At 37.8% G+C, this 16,636-nt stretch overlaps 1 protein-coding gene across 1 annotated transcript in view; it reads left to right on the top strand.

Moving 5' to 3' along the window:
• Window positions 1-1,255: 1,255 nt before the first annotated feature.
• LOC122802872 (sialidase-3-like) overlaps window positions 1,256-16,636 on the top strand; it is a 535,280-nt gene continuing 519,899 nt past the window's right edge. The window contains exon 1 of the mRNA XM_044072670.1: window positions 1,256-1,358. The gene's annotated coding sequence lies outside the window, so the exon portion shown is untranslated. The remainder of the gene's footprint in view (window positions 1,359-16,636) is intronic.

Raw genomic sequence — 16,636 nt, forward strand, 5'->3', positions numbered from 1 at the left:
ATGGGTTTAACATAGCGAGACAGTTTTAAAATAAGCAACGGACATCTCCGTTGCTTATTTTAAAACTGTCTCGCTATGTTAAACCCATTTAACATAGCGAAAACAGTAAAAAAAAAAGCAACGGAGATCTTGCTTTCTCCATTGCTTTTGCCCACATCTCTGATGTACTGCGCAGGCGCGCAGTACATCAGAACTGCCGCGGATGCCAGACATCTGCAGAAGGGCAGTAAACAGGCATTATACTATGCCATTATTTAAGAAAAGTAATAGTTTCTTTTCTTAAATAATGTCATGGTATAATAGCAATAACCCACTTCTGGGTGTAGGTAATGCTGTATTTACCCACGGTTGGCTTTGTTTGGTCCTCGGGCTTGCCCGGGACCAAACCACGCCAACCGTGGGTAAATCCAGCATTACCCACACCCAGGCATGGGTTATTGCTATAATATCTCACTATTTTGATCAGCACTAATACACCTTGCAGCACTGCCATTAGTAAATTATTTGTCATGTTTTAGTCATGCACCATTAAGACATTTGCTCTTTGACTACAAAATAGGGCTTAAAATAGATTTTTCATAAAGTTATAAGCTTGTCACAGGACTCCATCATTACTTTGTCCTTCTTTCTGCCCATTTCTTATCAACTTAAGCTTAACTGCAGTCATTCCACACAGTACAAGAACTATATACCCCCAAAGACTAACAACATTTAGTGTATTAGTCAGTGGGGAAGATCACAGTTGTAAATAATTATACACTGTAAAAGAAATGCAAATCACCAGAAACTCAACAGGTCATTTATAGCCAGTGTAGAGAAGGGTACTATGCTAAAACAAATGGAATTGTTTTCAGAAAAGAAGTACAAATTGCTGAGTGCATTTTAAAAATGCCTTTAAGTAGAATATAAAGAAGGCTGTATTAATCTGAGAAAATATTTTTTTTTCTTAAAATAAATTGCAAATAATACTGTGGTTGTCACTTCCAGTGAAAATGTTTTAATACCATTGAATAATAAAAGTGACCTCTCAAATATGCACTCAATTGCAGTGTTTTAAATATAATATTCCTTGAGATATTACTTATATCTAAATAATGCATTACCTTATTTGGACTCACTCCAAAGGTATGTGACTATGGAAGCAAAAAAATTGCACTCACAATTAAAAAAACAGGAAATACTGGTTGGAACTGTTTTAAGTAGATAAAGATGCTGTCAGTCAGCCAGTTATTTTATGCCTTATTTTTGAAGTGTACAAACCTCATGCTGTTATATCATTTAGTTGAGGCAGTGTGCAATTGCTGTTTGGATTTAGAAGTCAGAAGCCAATATAACACCAAGTACATCTTTAGATACTGGTAAGGATACGTCCACATAAGCTGTCAGAATTCTTATGCCATCAGTCTTTTTTAAACCAGGTTATTTGGTATTTCTGTCTGCAACTGATATGCTGTTTTGCATTAATTTTGTAAAGTGTATTCCTTAATATTACTTATTTCAAGAAAATATTTTTTGTATTTGACTTCAAATGCTTGTAGCTAGTGTTTCATTAGTTAAAGGGTATACTTAGTGAACTGGAATAAACTGAACTGCTGTCTTCTCCCTTTTGAAGAGTGATTGTTTTAACTAATTTTATGAAACCTTTATAGTAAGGTTAGCTTATTTTAATATTGGACAGTGACTGTATTTTTTTTGTATGCTAGACTGTGTAACTGGTTGGAGTAAGTGCTGGTACTAGAAAATCTCATTATCTCCTACTGGAAAATATTGTGTGTATGTCTGTATGTGCACGTGTGTGTGTGTGTGTGTGTGTGTGTGTGTGTGTGTGTGTGTGTGTGTGTGTGTGTGTGTGCACACATCTGAGAGTATTCATATGAGCACAAGTTCTTACAAAATAATCATGGGAAATTTTCATTTACTGTTGTTAAAATTCTGCTGAAAGGCACTCAGTTAAGTCTGGGTTGGCAGAAATCCTTGGAAGCCAATGATTATGATGATCTGTAGCTATATGGTGTACAGCTTATTTAGGTGTGGCAAGTATTGAGTATTACGCAAAGTAGCCGAGAGCATTTGCCATATGTTGTTAAGGCTAAGTGTTCCTAACATATTAATTGATGGTCAGTGATGCAGATCATGAAACCATAGGTCCTGATTGCCACAAATTAAATTAGAGCCAGTGATGTGGATTTGAAGGGTAATACCTTGACATATTAGATGGCAGCAGCAGGAGGAATTTTAAATTCTTTCCTCACATATTAAATTGACTTGAAGTAGTGTAGATATATTGTGAACTAAACTTGTAGAGTCTGCAAAACAGTTTTTTGTGTATTTTTGTAATTTAGTTTTCATATCAATTCACAATTAAGCACTGTGCAATCCTCATACATGGTACACTTCTCTGGATTGTCTCCATGTTGCATAATTTCTTAAGTGTCTTCCCATTTGGTCTTTTATATTTTTTGACCATCCTACTTGCCCTTGAGCATCCTATTTGCCTTATCTCTCCTTTTGGCTTTTGGTCTCCCCCCTTACTCTCTATCCATCTAAGTAGGTTATATGCTACCCCCTTACTTTCTATCCATCTAAGTAAGTATGTGTAGAAATCCCCAGCTCCCCTTTTTTACTCAGTCTTAGATTCATTATTTTTAGTGGCCCCTTCTTCCTTTCTATTTCTCTATCCACCATTCCAAGACTTTGTGTAAGTTTAATAGTTTGTTCTCCATTTGGGTCCACTGAGAGGTTTCGAAGTACATGCTATATAACTGTGAATATCATCATTCTAATCATAATGATTATACTTGTTTTATGTCCTTCACCCTACAATATTCCTTGAATTTTCTCTTTCCTGTCACTGAATTCTTTGTATTGTATTACTTAATGTGTGTCCTACATATATTCCTAGATATTTGGGGCATTCCCTCTCCTTAATGTGTTCCACTCCTCTCTTCCCTTTTTCTTTTCCCAATCTGACTACCTCTGACTTTTCCCTGGTAATATCTAAGCCCTGAGACCCTTTCAAACCTTACAAAAACTGGCCTTATTTCTTTTATGGCTATTCTCCAGCATAAGCATGCAGTCATTGGTGTATTTTGGGAAGCCTCACTGTACTCCTGCTCTTCCCTTAGCGAGTGCTTTTTCATTACTTCAGTTGCCAGCTCTTCTATAACTATCATGAAGAGCCATGGAGAGAGAGGGCACCCTGGTCTGTTCCCCCTCCCTTCTTCTAGTGCCTTGGAAATTCCACTGTTTATCAGTACTTCTGTTTCTGGCTCATTGTAAATTGCCTTATCGGTCTTGTAAAAATTTCACTGTTTGTCTTTTTTTCTAGAATCTTCCAGAGGAATTCCCATCTGACTACAACGAAGGTCTTTTATAGGTCAGAAAAGACCATATTTGCCAGTTTTCCCTCCTTTTGCTCTTCAGTGTCTATAAACTCTTTGTGTTTACTAGTTAATTTCTGCCTTTTTCCTTTCAAAAAAAAAAAAAAAAAAACATTCTGCCCCTCTTGTGTAATTCTGAGCAGAATCTCATCCATTCTCCTTGCCAGAGCCAGAGTATGGTCATATGGGGCCCTAAGCAGGGGAATGGACTAGGTCTCCACACAGTCCAGTATTTTTGGTGTCCCATTACTTGTCTATCTTCCCCCAATTACCATAAATGCTAGTCAAAACTGTCAGCATGCATACTGTTTTCTACTTTACTTTTGAAATGAATGCATAAATATGGATGTAATTTAAAACTTTTAATTTAAATATTGTTTGTGGACCAGGTTAGTCCCATGAGGGTACTAGCCTCTTTTCAGGGGAGAATCTTGGTTGTACTTATACTACTAGGGGAAGTTTGCCCAGGGCATTGGAGAACCTCTTCCTACTCTTCACAATACCTACCATTAACCCAGACAGATGGGGTGACAGTTTAGTATTTCATCCAAAGGATGACATACTCATGAATGCAACCCCCCCCCCCCAAAGTGCACTGCAATATCAGCGGTCCATCTACTCAATTATGGCAACAGAACAAAAAGGCAATAAAAGGAAGTCATATAGAACAAAGGATAATTTGTTATTTAATAAAGTCATAGTGGAGAACTGTAAAAAGGGGAATAATCTAAGTATGGCATTGTTTGACTACAAAAAAGCATTTGATAGTATCCTACATTCATGGATAAAAGAGTGCTTAAAAATGTATAAGATACACCCTACACTGACTGAGTATATTACAGTGACCATAAAACAGTGGCAGAGCACTTTGTAATTAAGCTATGATAAGTGACAAATTATTATTCCGGGGATAAAAATTAAAAGGGGGATAATCCAGGGTGACTCTCTGCCACTGCTGCTATTCTGGCTTGCCCTTAACCCATTAAGCTCTCTACTCAACAACTTAGGCCATGGCTATAATTTGGCTCCTAGAAAACAACAAAGTGTAAAAACTTCTCATCTTCTGTTTGTTGATGATTTAAAACTATATAGCTCATCAGATGAGGAACTAAAAGCACAGTTGCAAGTTGTTAAAATCTTTTTAGATGATATGAAAATGTCATTTGGTCTTGATAAATGTGCAAAAGCAACCTTTAAAGCAGGAAAACTGTAGCACCAAGTAAACGTCGGTTTGGGATAAGAATGTGATATAAAAGAACTTGAGCAAGAGGGATTGTATAAATATTTGGGAAGTGATAAAGAATCAACAATAGAACATGAACAAATATGAATAAAATTTAGCAAGGAATACTTTAGAAGACTTAAAATAATCCTGAAAACAACGCTGACATCTAGGAACAAAATTCAAGCTACATACCAATTTGCACTTCCTGTCCTAACTTACAGTTTTGGAGTGACTGACTGTCCCCAAAATGTGTTGGATAAATTAGACAGGAAAACAAGAAGGATGCTTCATACTCACCAAATGATTAATAAAAATCAGTGCATACCAAGATTATATATTCCCCATTCCAAAGGAGGGATCCACCTCTTGAAATTGATTACATGTATAGATCTAAATTGTGGGACTGCACACATATCTGATGACATCACAAGACCCAAACACAGTGAAAGTTTTGAAACATGAGGAGAATAAATCTAAGATAACTTCCCTGCTTACTCTAGCAGGAGCATATTTGCGTCAAGCAGGAATGGAAATCAAACCAGAAGTAGAGAAAAATCAGGCAGCAACTGAATGTGCAAAAAAAAAACAAAAGGAAGAATATAAGGTGAAGGACCAGATGAGAGGGCAAGAAATGTGAAAAATGCATAAATGTAGTTGCAAGTACAGAAAACTTCTGGAAGAACCTCATGTTGATCAGGAATGAATGCAGGAATGGCTAAGGAGAGGTGAATTAAAACCAAGAGATGAAAGGTTAATATTGGCGGTCCAAGATAGTGGACTACATACATGTTGGTTTAAAACATCCATTGAACATGTGGGAGAAATAGACAAATTTAGGTTTTGTAAAACATAATTGGAAACAGTTGCACACCTCATTGCTGGTTGTGACATACTAATGGCAGAAGGACTGTATACTGAAAGGCATAATAATGTGGGAAGACTGTTGCACTGGGAATTGTGCAAACATTATGATACTGAAGTAGCTGAAAAACACTGGAAACCTGAGCCACAAAGCATCAAAGAAAATGATGAAGTCTACATCACATGGGATCATCTATTACCAACAGTTCAAAAGATAGTGTTCCATGAAAAGAAGACAAAAGTAGCATTGATAACTGAAATTGCCATACCCAGTGATTACAGTGTCTTGTATACAGAGGGACACAAAGTCATAAAATATCAGGATTTGCAGGCAGAAACAAAAGCAATGTGGAAGAAAGATACCCAGACAGTTCTAATAGTAGTAGGAGCAACAGGTCTTATAAAAAAGAATCTACAGTCATATTTAGATATGATACCAATACATGTAACCCCGTAAGAATTGCAGAAGGAGTAATTTCTGGGCACATTGTGGGTGCTGCGAAGCGTACTTCTGGTTGACATCAAAGACTGAAACCATACTATTTTCATGAACTTTAATCTTACTTTGACTTAGGAATGGGGTCCATTCCTCTTATGGTATTAGTAACCTAAACGATTTGGAGAAATTAAAAAAATGTGGGAGTAAAGCCCACTGCCTTATACACCAAAGGCAAGTATGCTGTCTGTTGTACTACTAGTGCTGCTTTCAAATTCCATAGCAGAAACACTGACGGCCATTTGCTAAACAAAATAGATGCACATTGAAAACAGACTTAGCATGAGCAAGAGTAAACTTCTCTTCCCTTGAACCTCACATTCCTTGAAAATGCACTGAAAATCACATTAATTGAAAATGCATTGAAACTCGCATTCATTGAAAGATACAGTTTTTAAGATTTTTTCCTTTAAGCTGTGAAACAAAATGACCCATTTCAAGTGAACAGTCTGGTAGCTGGTGTAGAGAATTAAGACTCTTGTCTCCCATAGCCAAGGTATAAGGCTTGAGCCTGAACTAATTAACTAACCTGCCATCCCTAACTAGGGCATTTTAAAACACACACACACACACACACACACACACACACACACACACACACACACACACACACACACACACACACACACACACACACCTGCTGAAGGAATGCTCCTTTCCTGGTCTGTTCCACATGTTTGAAAATGGTAGCAAAACAACATAATTTCTGCTCGTTCCTTGCTCTAAATGGAACCTAACTTTGAGAAGCAAGTTCCAGTGTGAAAAATCAAATATCATGCATTGCTGTGAATGCATCGTACTAAAGATGCACCCACAGATGTAGCATACATCCTTGAAGAAGAAATGTCTTGTTACTTTTTATTTGTTTAATTAAAATTAAATGTTGTACTAACTTAATTATAGAAAGAACACCCTGAGGGCAGTAATGCCCAGGTGGAGCATTCCCACCTTGGTTGACACCAGAAGACGGTGTGGCCAGGCATTCTTTACTTGGGCATATCTATTATGCTAATGGGAGGCTACAAGCATTAACAGATGAACCTGTTCCTGAACCCAACAAGATGTTAACACTCCTGACAATACACTATGCCATTTATAGCTATCATCCTCACGGAAAAGGGAAATGATAACACAAACCACTATGTACAGAAAACATAAAATTAACATGTATACAGGTCGTGTAGCGTCAGCATTACTTTTTGCATGTCAAGAACATTGGTCAGCCAGTCAGTGCCTGCTATTCAGCTTGTCTTGTTTTAATTCCCGGATCTTCCAGACAACCTGGTATTTTACATATGATCCTTAATTTAAAATTTAAAAAGGGAGCCCTGTTCCTCACGTCTCAGTAAATCAAAAGGTACATTCTACCGATCTTGCATCAGCTCCCTAGTGACTTGAGCAAGAAAGTGTAGAAGCATGCATTCATAATGATTTCTTTGGCATATAGGTCTAAAGAGCTATAGGATTAAGGAAGACCTAAAGTACTGTTCAGAAGGACCAAATGTATACGGAATAAATACACACTATGTGAACTTGTGTCTATAACCATATTTAAATGGACAATAACTAGCACATAAGGCTGCATAAGGCAAGCTTTCAATGAGCTTGACTAAGTGAAAAAATAGTTTCATTTTGCTCTTCCATTACTTTCAGAAAGAAGCCTTGAGACAGGGACAGCAAGGTGACATGCAATGCCAAACATTTTTTAAATGTATTTTGTACTAACAACATAATGTGGTTGCTATCAGATGGCTAGAGGGGGGAAGTAACAAATATAGATATCAAGAGTTCACAGTTACAATGGCATGGCAACTACATAATAGGTTCATAGGTTCATAGGTTCATACTAGGCTATCTGCCCTAGGGCATTTATAAGCCTAGCCAGAATGTGTTTGGCTTTCGCCACCCATTTTAAATTTATTTTGCTATGCCCTTTTTCGAGGTTAGTATACTGTGCCTCTGTCTAACAGTGACTCAGAAGTGATACCCGGGGTAAACCTACGATCTCCCATCCACTCATCAAGATTCCTCTTGAAGAGAGTCAATGAGGGACTCTGCCTAACCTGGACTTGGATTTTATTCCAGAGTGAAGGGAGCCTCTGGGTTATGAATCTGTCCCTCCAGCATGTCCTATTTATTTCAGATATAAAAACCGCACAGCCCATGGTTCCCTGTTTGACTTTTTAATCTTCTGAAGAAGTTGGGCTTGTTCCTAACGAAAAGTGTACTGAAATTACCGCACATCAAGAATAAACAGTGTTTCATCAAGGTTCTCTGCTCCTGTCTGTTTTTCACTATTTATTTCAGAGATGAGGTTCAAGTCTCTCGAGCGCGTAGCTCGATGGGATTTGGATTTTCTGAGGTGCAGCATGTCCATTAATTCTGGGTTGGACATGGCTTTATACATCAGGCACAGATCGCCTCTGAACAGGCGGTATGCCACTGAGTAGAGCTGGAGTTTCTTTAACCGGGCAGCATATGGCATCTGTTTGAGCCCTTTGATCCTCTTGGTGAGGTACTTTTGGGGTCTTTTCAGTTGCTGCAGGTGTCTGGTAAGGTACATCCCAAAAGGGGCATTGTACTCAATTATGGGCCTGATGAGGGATGAGTAAAGAGGCATGATGACGTCCCCTGATCTAGATGTGAATCCCTTCATGATAATCATTATTTATTTGTGTTTTGCACATATTGTCAACATTTCTGCAAAATGGTATTTTAATATTGATATAAATAACTCTAAGCTATTAAATGGATGATAATAGGATAAAAGTTATACAGAATTCCAAGCAGGCCTGGGAAGTAATGGCATTGCCATCAGGTCAACTACTAAATGGGGTGTCAAAGTCTATATTTAGTATAGCAGAGCTAAGACATTAGGAACCTCAAACTGCATCACTACAGCATCAATCTCATGCTTAAAAAAATCTTACTTTAATACACATTATCTGCTGGTTTACTTCCCATACTATTGCTGTTTGTAGAATCACTGCTATACATGATAATGACTGCTGGAATACTGCCTTTTCCTTCCCTCTTTTGTTATAGGTTTATATACTTATAACAGGATTTGAACCCATAAACATCAGTTTAGGATTTCTTTACAGATTAATGATTTTGTTCTAGCAGGAAAGTTGCTGCATTGCTAAAATATAACGTGCCCTGATTGCTTCTTTAAAGCATTTTGAAATATGCACAGTTTTTGGTAGAGCTGAATATTTTATATTTCTAACTGGATGATTTTTTAACAGATCAATAAATATATTTATGTAGCAATATCGAAAAAGGAGGACACAAAGCACGGCTTAAACAAATATTTAATAAAATAAAAACAGACAAGCTCTTTCAGGTGAAGCACTTTTTCAAGTCATATAATCATAATTGTTACAAAAGCATTTAAAAAGAAATCTAAACCAATAAAATAAAACAAGCACATGAAGCAGAACCTAAAAATAATTCATTCAAGAAACACATAGCATCACATCAAATTGAACATGATGCAATTGGTTGTATAAAAACTAAATAACCAATGTATAACAGTATAGCATCAACCATGCTGTACATCAGCACACTACATTCAACTGCAAGGAAAGTGCAAAATCCATTCATTGGTTAAAAACATGAACCATCCATTCGAGGTAAGCATACCTCTCTGTTACTCATGCCATTTCCTAAAACAGTACATCCAATAAAGGCACTGCCAAGGAGTTTCGATTCCGTTTTAAATGCTTTTGTAACAATTATGATTGTATGACTTGAAAAAGGGTTTCACCCGAAAGTGCTTGTCTGTTTTTATTTTTTTATTTGTGTCCTCCTTTTTTTGATATTCCTAGTGTTTTTATTGGATATAGATTCCTTCCCACCAGTATCCTTGTTTGTTTATTTTTAAACATATTTATCTATTTATCATATGCCATTTAATTAAGTATATAAATAATATTAACATGTACTATTTTCTTTTGAATTTTATATGCACATGTTAATAATCAGCTTGTATTTCAATAATGAATTTTGAAATGTTTCCAAGTAATTATTGACTATTTACTTTAGGTATGTAATTGACTTGTTTTTAAAAATCAGATATGCATTTCTGTTTACTAGTTTAAATTATGTTATTCTAGTACTTTTAAAATAGGCTGGCATAGCTTCAAAAATAACAGTTCCTGAATATTCATTTCTTACAGTGGCATGACAGAATGAGTATTCAGAAAGTAGAACCTCATCTCATCTCTGGGCATTGATGTTGGCTTGATGTGGGCAGGACATAAGTGAGGGTTTGCTACTGCTCGTCCAGGGCTGATCTTTCTTAAAGTAAGCTGTTGCTGCAATCCCTGAGCCAGTGTGCCCCCCTCTCTGACCAGAGGGCCATTGGCAACTATTTAGTTCACATAGTACTGGATCCAGCTCTGCTCCTTGCTAGAACTTTTGCTGTAATCTTGATGTCTGTGTTTATTTAGGAGATTGGTCAATAATTTCTATTTCTATTTTGTCTCCACCTTCTTTTGGGATCATTGCCCTGGATCTTTTCATTGTGCCTTTTTCTCCTGCATCAGTGCTTTCATACTCCTCCTTCATATTGTCCATATTTCCTGTCTGCCCTACTTGCAGAACTTTGCCAGGTATTCATCTATGCCTCTACCTTTTTGTCTTTCATTGCGATCACTTCCTCTTTATTCACAATTATAGATTTGCATTCAGTTTTTCCCTCTGTATTCCTTCTACTTTATGCCCTCTTCTCTGTCTGCAGTCTCCCAATGAACTTCATTTTCATTCTTCTTCTTTTCCTGTGATATTTGTTGGCAGTATTTCCTAAAAAAAAACTCCTCTAACCCTGATATTATACTCTGTGATCTCTCCATCCTTTTCCCAATGCTTAGTACCTCTCTCTCATCTATTCCATGTTTATACTTCCTTGTTAGATGTTTTCCCCTGTTCCTTCCCGGTTATCCACTAGTAGTTTTCTAACAGTAACATTGCCCTACTTCCACTGCAATTGTTACCTTTCCTTCTAGTGCAGTTTATTGCTGTTTCCTCCTTCTTTAATGCTTTTCTGTCTAAAGCATCTTTCCACATTTTCCTTCAAATCCTACTCAGTTCTCATTTCACTTTTATCTCCTTACCCTCTGTCATGATTTTTCCCAACTGCTGTTATGATTCTTTCCCAAGAGTATTTCCCAAATTATGTCTTATTTACAGTGTTCACCTCCACTATCTCATTTATAAGTTTTTGTAGTTGCTGCTTCCTTTACTGAACTTTCCACTTACTGCTGCCCCATCTCCTTTCCAACTCTTTGCCTTCTTCCCCTCTGTGTTCTTCTTGACATTACTACTACTGTATGATCTGATATATATCTCTCCTGGTATTTTTGTCTCTTCCACCATTTTTAGAGTTTCTTCTTTTCTTACTATCCTGTCTAGTCTACTGCCCTGAATCATGCGATTTCTGGTAAATATGTACTCCCTCTTTTCAGAAGAGTTTTTCTCTTCATATAGCCTTCCAGTATACTTCTTTCATGTTTCTTTCTATCTTTCATTTCATCTTTAGCTGTATACTATTTTTGCCAAACAACGTGTCTTTCTAGTGATTTAGTGTGACATTAAAGTCTACTCCAGTGATTTCCTCTCCATCCCTTTTTAACTGATTCCATTCTTCAAGGAACTTGGTGTAAACGTTCTCTGTATCCCTATTCAGGGCATACAGGTTCCCTATTATCCATATCCTTTCATTTATTCTTCCTTACTAAATGATCCATCTCTCCTCTCCACTTTTCTGCATCCTTTCAGTCACTGCATGTAATCTCTTTTTGAAAAGGGGTAACCAATACATTCTTGCTACACCCTGATTTATTGTCTGTTTTTTTCATTAGGGTACTGTGGGCTCATGATATGCCCTCCCTGTTTTACTGTTAATTTGATCTCCTGGAGCAATACCATCCCCCCTCACATCCTATTCATCCTGCTGTGTACTTTTTTTCATTTGATCAGGTGCTTAAATGGGATGCTGTACTCCTGAGCATGTCATCCTTCAAATGAGACATTAAATTGTGGCTCCATTTTCCTGAACTGACAGGAGCTTAGATTGATATAAAAGATCCCATGACACCAAATGAAAAACAGTAGGGGTCCTTTAGTTTTATATATATATATATATATATATATATATATATATATATATATATATATATATATATATATATACATATATATATATATATACACACACACACAAAAATAACTCTTATTTACAAGATAATTACATATTTACATATGTACAAATATAGAAATATACAAATTTGTTTACACATATTGAGAATTTCCTTTACAATCATGCTAAATGTTCATCCCTATTAGATCCCCAATCCCTTTTCTATAACTGCCATCTGATTTTACTTAATATTGTTAATAAAATCTGTTTACCAAATAAAACAAGAAACAACGGAACTTCCTTAACCCTTTTTTCTATGGAGTGTGTGGACATACCAATATAAAAAGCAGGACATCCTGAACATAAACCTGCGTATACAATACCAGAAGTCTTACAAGTAAATCTATGTTTCAAATAAATAGTGTAATTACAAAATTCTAAAAACCCAAAAGAACTTTCTAAAATAAACCTAAGAATATTCCCTCAAGTGAACATCCCTTTCTGTTTGTTTGTACTAGTCACTTCCACATGTTTCCTTCTTCTCTAATAACCTTTTTAAAATTCATATACCGCTGATGTACAAATTTAGGTTCTTCTCCTACAACTTTATAAACATCAGGATTACCCTGTAAAATTTTTCAATTTCTTCTTATAATTTCCTTAATGGAACTACTATCACAGGGCATATTCAATAAAAATGTTGGACTACTGTTAGAAAAATTAGTCTTCTTATTATTTATATTACTATAAACACTTCATTTTTGTGCTAAAATTGGCTTAAAACAGCTTTTATCTAATTATGTTATTTGCAGAACATATCAAACCAGCTTCTCTGTAACCTTTTTCCTTAAACATATAAATAATATTGACCATCTCTTTATAAAATTCATCGTCCCTAGATAATAATTTAGAAGCCTGAATAAATTGTTTAGGGATGTTCCTTTTCATAAACATAGGATGCCCACTCTTATAACATATTTAACTATTAGAAAAAGTCTCTTTTCTATAAACTCTACAATCGACTTGTTTAGTAAGTCCAATTCTAAGAATAAATTCAAAAAATGTACATCTAATCCAGCTTCACATTTAGCAAACTTTAAATAATCTGAGATGTCATTTAATTCATTAATAAAAACATCAACCTCCCACTGTGAAATGTCAACTATAAAACATAAGTCGTCCACAAAAACGTTTATAAAATAATATGTTGTTAAAGAAATGACTTAAAGGTAAATTAGCAATTTCCCAATAACATAAAACAAGATTTGTAAAGGATGGGGCTACAGAAGAGCCCATTACTATCCCCCGTAACTGTTTGTAAAACCCTAGGATTTAGCAAGCTCTGCACGGCATGCAGGAATAGTGCAAGAGCTGCTGCAGGCAATATGGCTAACGTGTGATTCAGGAATAAGCTCACTGGAATTGCACAAGCGCTCCTGCACTATTCCTGCATGGACACAGCCCCTGTATGCTAATTACCTCATTTGCTGGTAAAAATATGCAAATGAGGTGAATTCGCGATCCAGGAAGCAGGCAGGCATCCGTGCAGGAATAGTGTAGACTGCAGAAATGTATTCAACCAGTAGCTGAATACATTTCTGCAAACTACAAAATGGAGGCATGACAGCTCATACAAACACATGTATTAGAAGGGTTAGACATGCCAAAGGCCAAATATATGGTCATAGGCATGAAAATTAATTTCAAAATTATAAAAATTAACTTTTTTTTGTTGGCTGATTTCGGCCGTTTAAGTGCAGGGAAGCGGTGTGTAAATGGGATCACCCAAAAATAATAAAAAAATTTGGAAATAAGCTTTTAAATCAAAATCATAATTTTGCCATAATAGTCAGTGGCATGCATAACACAACAAGACCATGGAATAGTGGTTGCTAGGGGTGAAGGCTGAGTTTTGGTTTTGTAACCATGCATTAGCAGTCAATCTTATGCAAATGAGGGCAATAGGTTCATAGGTAGGTACTAGGCTATCTGCCCAAGGCATTTATAAGCCTAGATGCAATGTGTTGGCTTTCACCGCCTCCTTAGATTAGTTCCCTATGCCTCTGTCCAGCAGAGCCATTGAAGTGATCCCTGGGGTAAACTTTCTGTTTCCCATCCACTCGTCAAGGTTTCTCTTGAAGAGGGTTAGCGAGGTGCTCTGCCTAATGGAGACTGAAATCTTGTTCCAGAGCATGGGAAGTCTCTGGGACAGGAATCTGTCCCTCCAGCATGTCCTATTTATTGTTGTGGTGAGGTTTAGATCCCTGGAGCATGTGGCTTGAGGGGATATGGTTTTCTTTAGGTGGAGCATGTCCATCAAGTTCTGGGTTGGACATGGCCTTGTATGTCAGGCAGAGATCACCTCTGAGTAGGCGGTATGCAACCGAGTATCGAGCTGCATAGGGCATCTGCTTGAGGCCAGTGATCCTCTTGGTGAGGTACTTCTGTGGTCTTTCCAGTTGTTACAGGTGTCTCGTAAGGTACATCCCAAATGGGGCATTGTACTTTATGATGGGTCTGATGAGTGATACGTAGAGGGGCCCAATGGCCTCTTTCGATCTGGATGCAAACCCTTTTGTGATTAGGTTGGCCACATAGAAGGATTTTCTAACCACTTTGGCAATGTGATTATCAAAGGAGAGGTTACTATCTACTTGAGTCCCCAGATCCCTTATTATGTCTTTTGTATTTAGGGGGCTACAACCTATGTGGTAGTTTGTGGGTACTTTTTTCCAAAGAGGTGACTATGCACTTTTTGGCATTTAGCTTGAGGCCATTGTTTTGACACCAGGTATCTGTCTTAGTGAGACCCTTTTGGAGGATGTCTGTGTCAGCCGGAGAGTCAATTATAGCCCCTAGTTTGCAGTCGTCTGCAAACTTGGTCAGCCATAGTCCTCCTGTGCTTGCCTGTACCTCTGAGAAGTATATGCCGAGCAGGAGGGGTCCTAGGACTGAGCCCTGGGGAACGCTACTTGTAACCAGTTTAGAGTTAGACCTAGCTCCCGCTACTCTTACCATGTGGGTTCTGTCCATGAGCCAGTTGGCAACCCATCTTGTGACATAGGGGTTTATGTTCAGGCTGGTGAGCTTGTCTATAATACTTGAGTGGGGAATGGTGTTGAAGGCCTTTGCAAGGTCTAGGTAGGCTGTGTGGACCACCTTTCCCTCGTCTATAGCCTTGGTAACTTTCTCAAAGAAGTCCACCAGGTTTAGGAGGCATAATCTGACTTAACAAAGCTGAACTGAGTAGGCTCCAGTGTTTGGAGGTTCCCAATATCTCTGTTAATGAGATCCATGATGATGCGCTCCATAGCTTTGCAGACCAAGCTTGTCAGGCTTATAGGGTGATAGTTCCTGGGATCGGTTGTGGCTCCACCTTTGTGGAGCAGAATAACCATTGCTGTGTGCCACTTCATGGGCATGTACCCTGTGGAGAGGCTGTTTAAACAGTGTTTTAAGGTGAGGGGTTAATTCATCTTGGAGCTAGTGTAGGATGCAGCCTGGGACACCATCCAGTCCCATTGATGCTGTGTTTTTGGCTTTGGAGAGGGCTGTTTTAACCTGAGTGTCTGTGATTTCAGGGGCACTACATTCTTCTGGTATAGTTATGGTCCCTTTTGGGGGTGAGAGGGGGGTGAAGTTTGCACTGAACCTGTCTGCCAGGATGTTGGCTATATTGGCCGGTTCAGTGTATTTTGTGCCATTCTGTACTACCTCTGAGCAGATCTGAGAATTGCCACTTAGATTCCTGTCATAGCTAAAGAATGCCTTGTGGTTATCTTTGGAGTCCATGGCAATTTTTCTTTCGAAGCTAGCCTTGGATGATTTTATGAGGGAATGTAGTTGCTTGCTGATACTGATCAGGGTTGTCTTCCCTTCTTGGGATTTTACTCTTTTTTGTACTAGTTTCCTCCTTCTATTGTATAGCTTGTTTATGGCAGGGGTCCACTAGACTGGTTTCCTTTTCTTGGAGGAGTGAGTCTTGGTTTTGTTTGGGATAGCATGATCCATGCATTCTTGTTGGTGCCTGTAGAGTGCATTAGTAATGGATTTTGCAGCTTGGACAGCGTTATCCTTTAGCATGGGGGCTTTGAAACTTCCCACTTCAGTCTTAAGTAACGTGAAGTTTGCTTTTGAAAAGTTTTTCATGGTGGTTTCTTTGACCAGGGTGGTGGCGGAATGTCAATATCCAGAGTGATTAGTTTATGGTCAAATCTAACCAGCAAGGGGTTGACCTCTGGTGTGGAACACTGGTCACCCATGTTTGTGATGACCAGATCCAATATGTTGTCACCTCTGGTGGGGGTGTTGACCAGTTAATCCAGGGTATTTGAGTTTATAAATTCTAAGAAATGTTGGGCAAGGGAGTTTGTACTTGAGTAGTTATCCCAGTTAATGTTTGGGTAATTGAAATCACCCAATATCAGGGTGTTTGGTAGGACTTTCTTTTTCCTAGTGTTTCCAGAAATGCGGAGTGGGGGTACTAGGACATGGTGGGTGATCTGTAGCAAGCTATAATCTGAATAGCAGTT

Source organism: Protopterus annectens, chromosome 5.part0, assembly GCF_019279795.1.
Source record: "Protopterus annectens isolate FY-2018-M chromosome 5.part0, PAN1.0, whole genome shotgun sequence".
Taxonomy (NCBI): Eukaryota; Metazoa; Chordata; order Ceratodontiformes; family Protopteridae; genus Protopterus; species Protopterus annectens.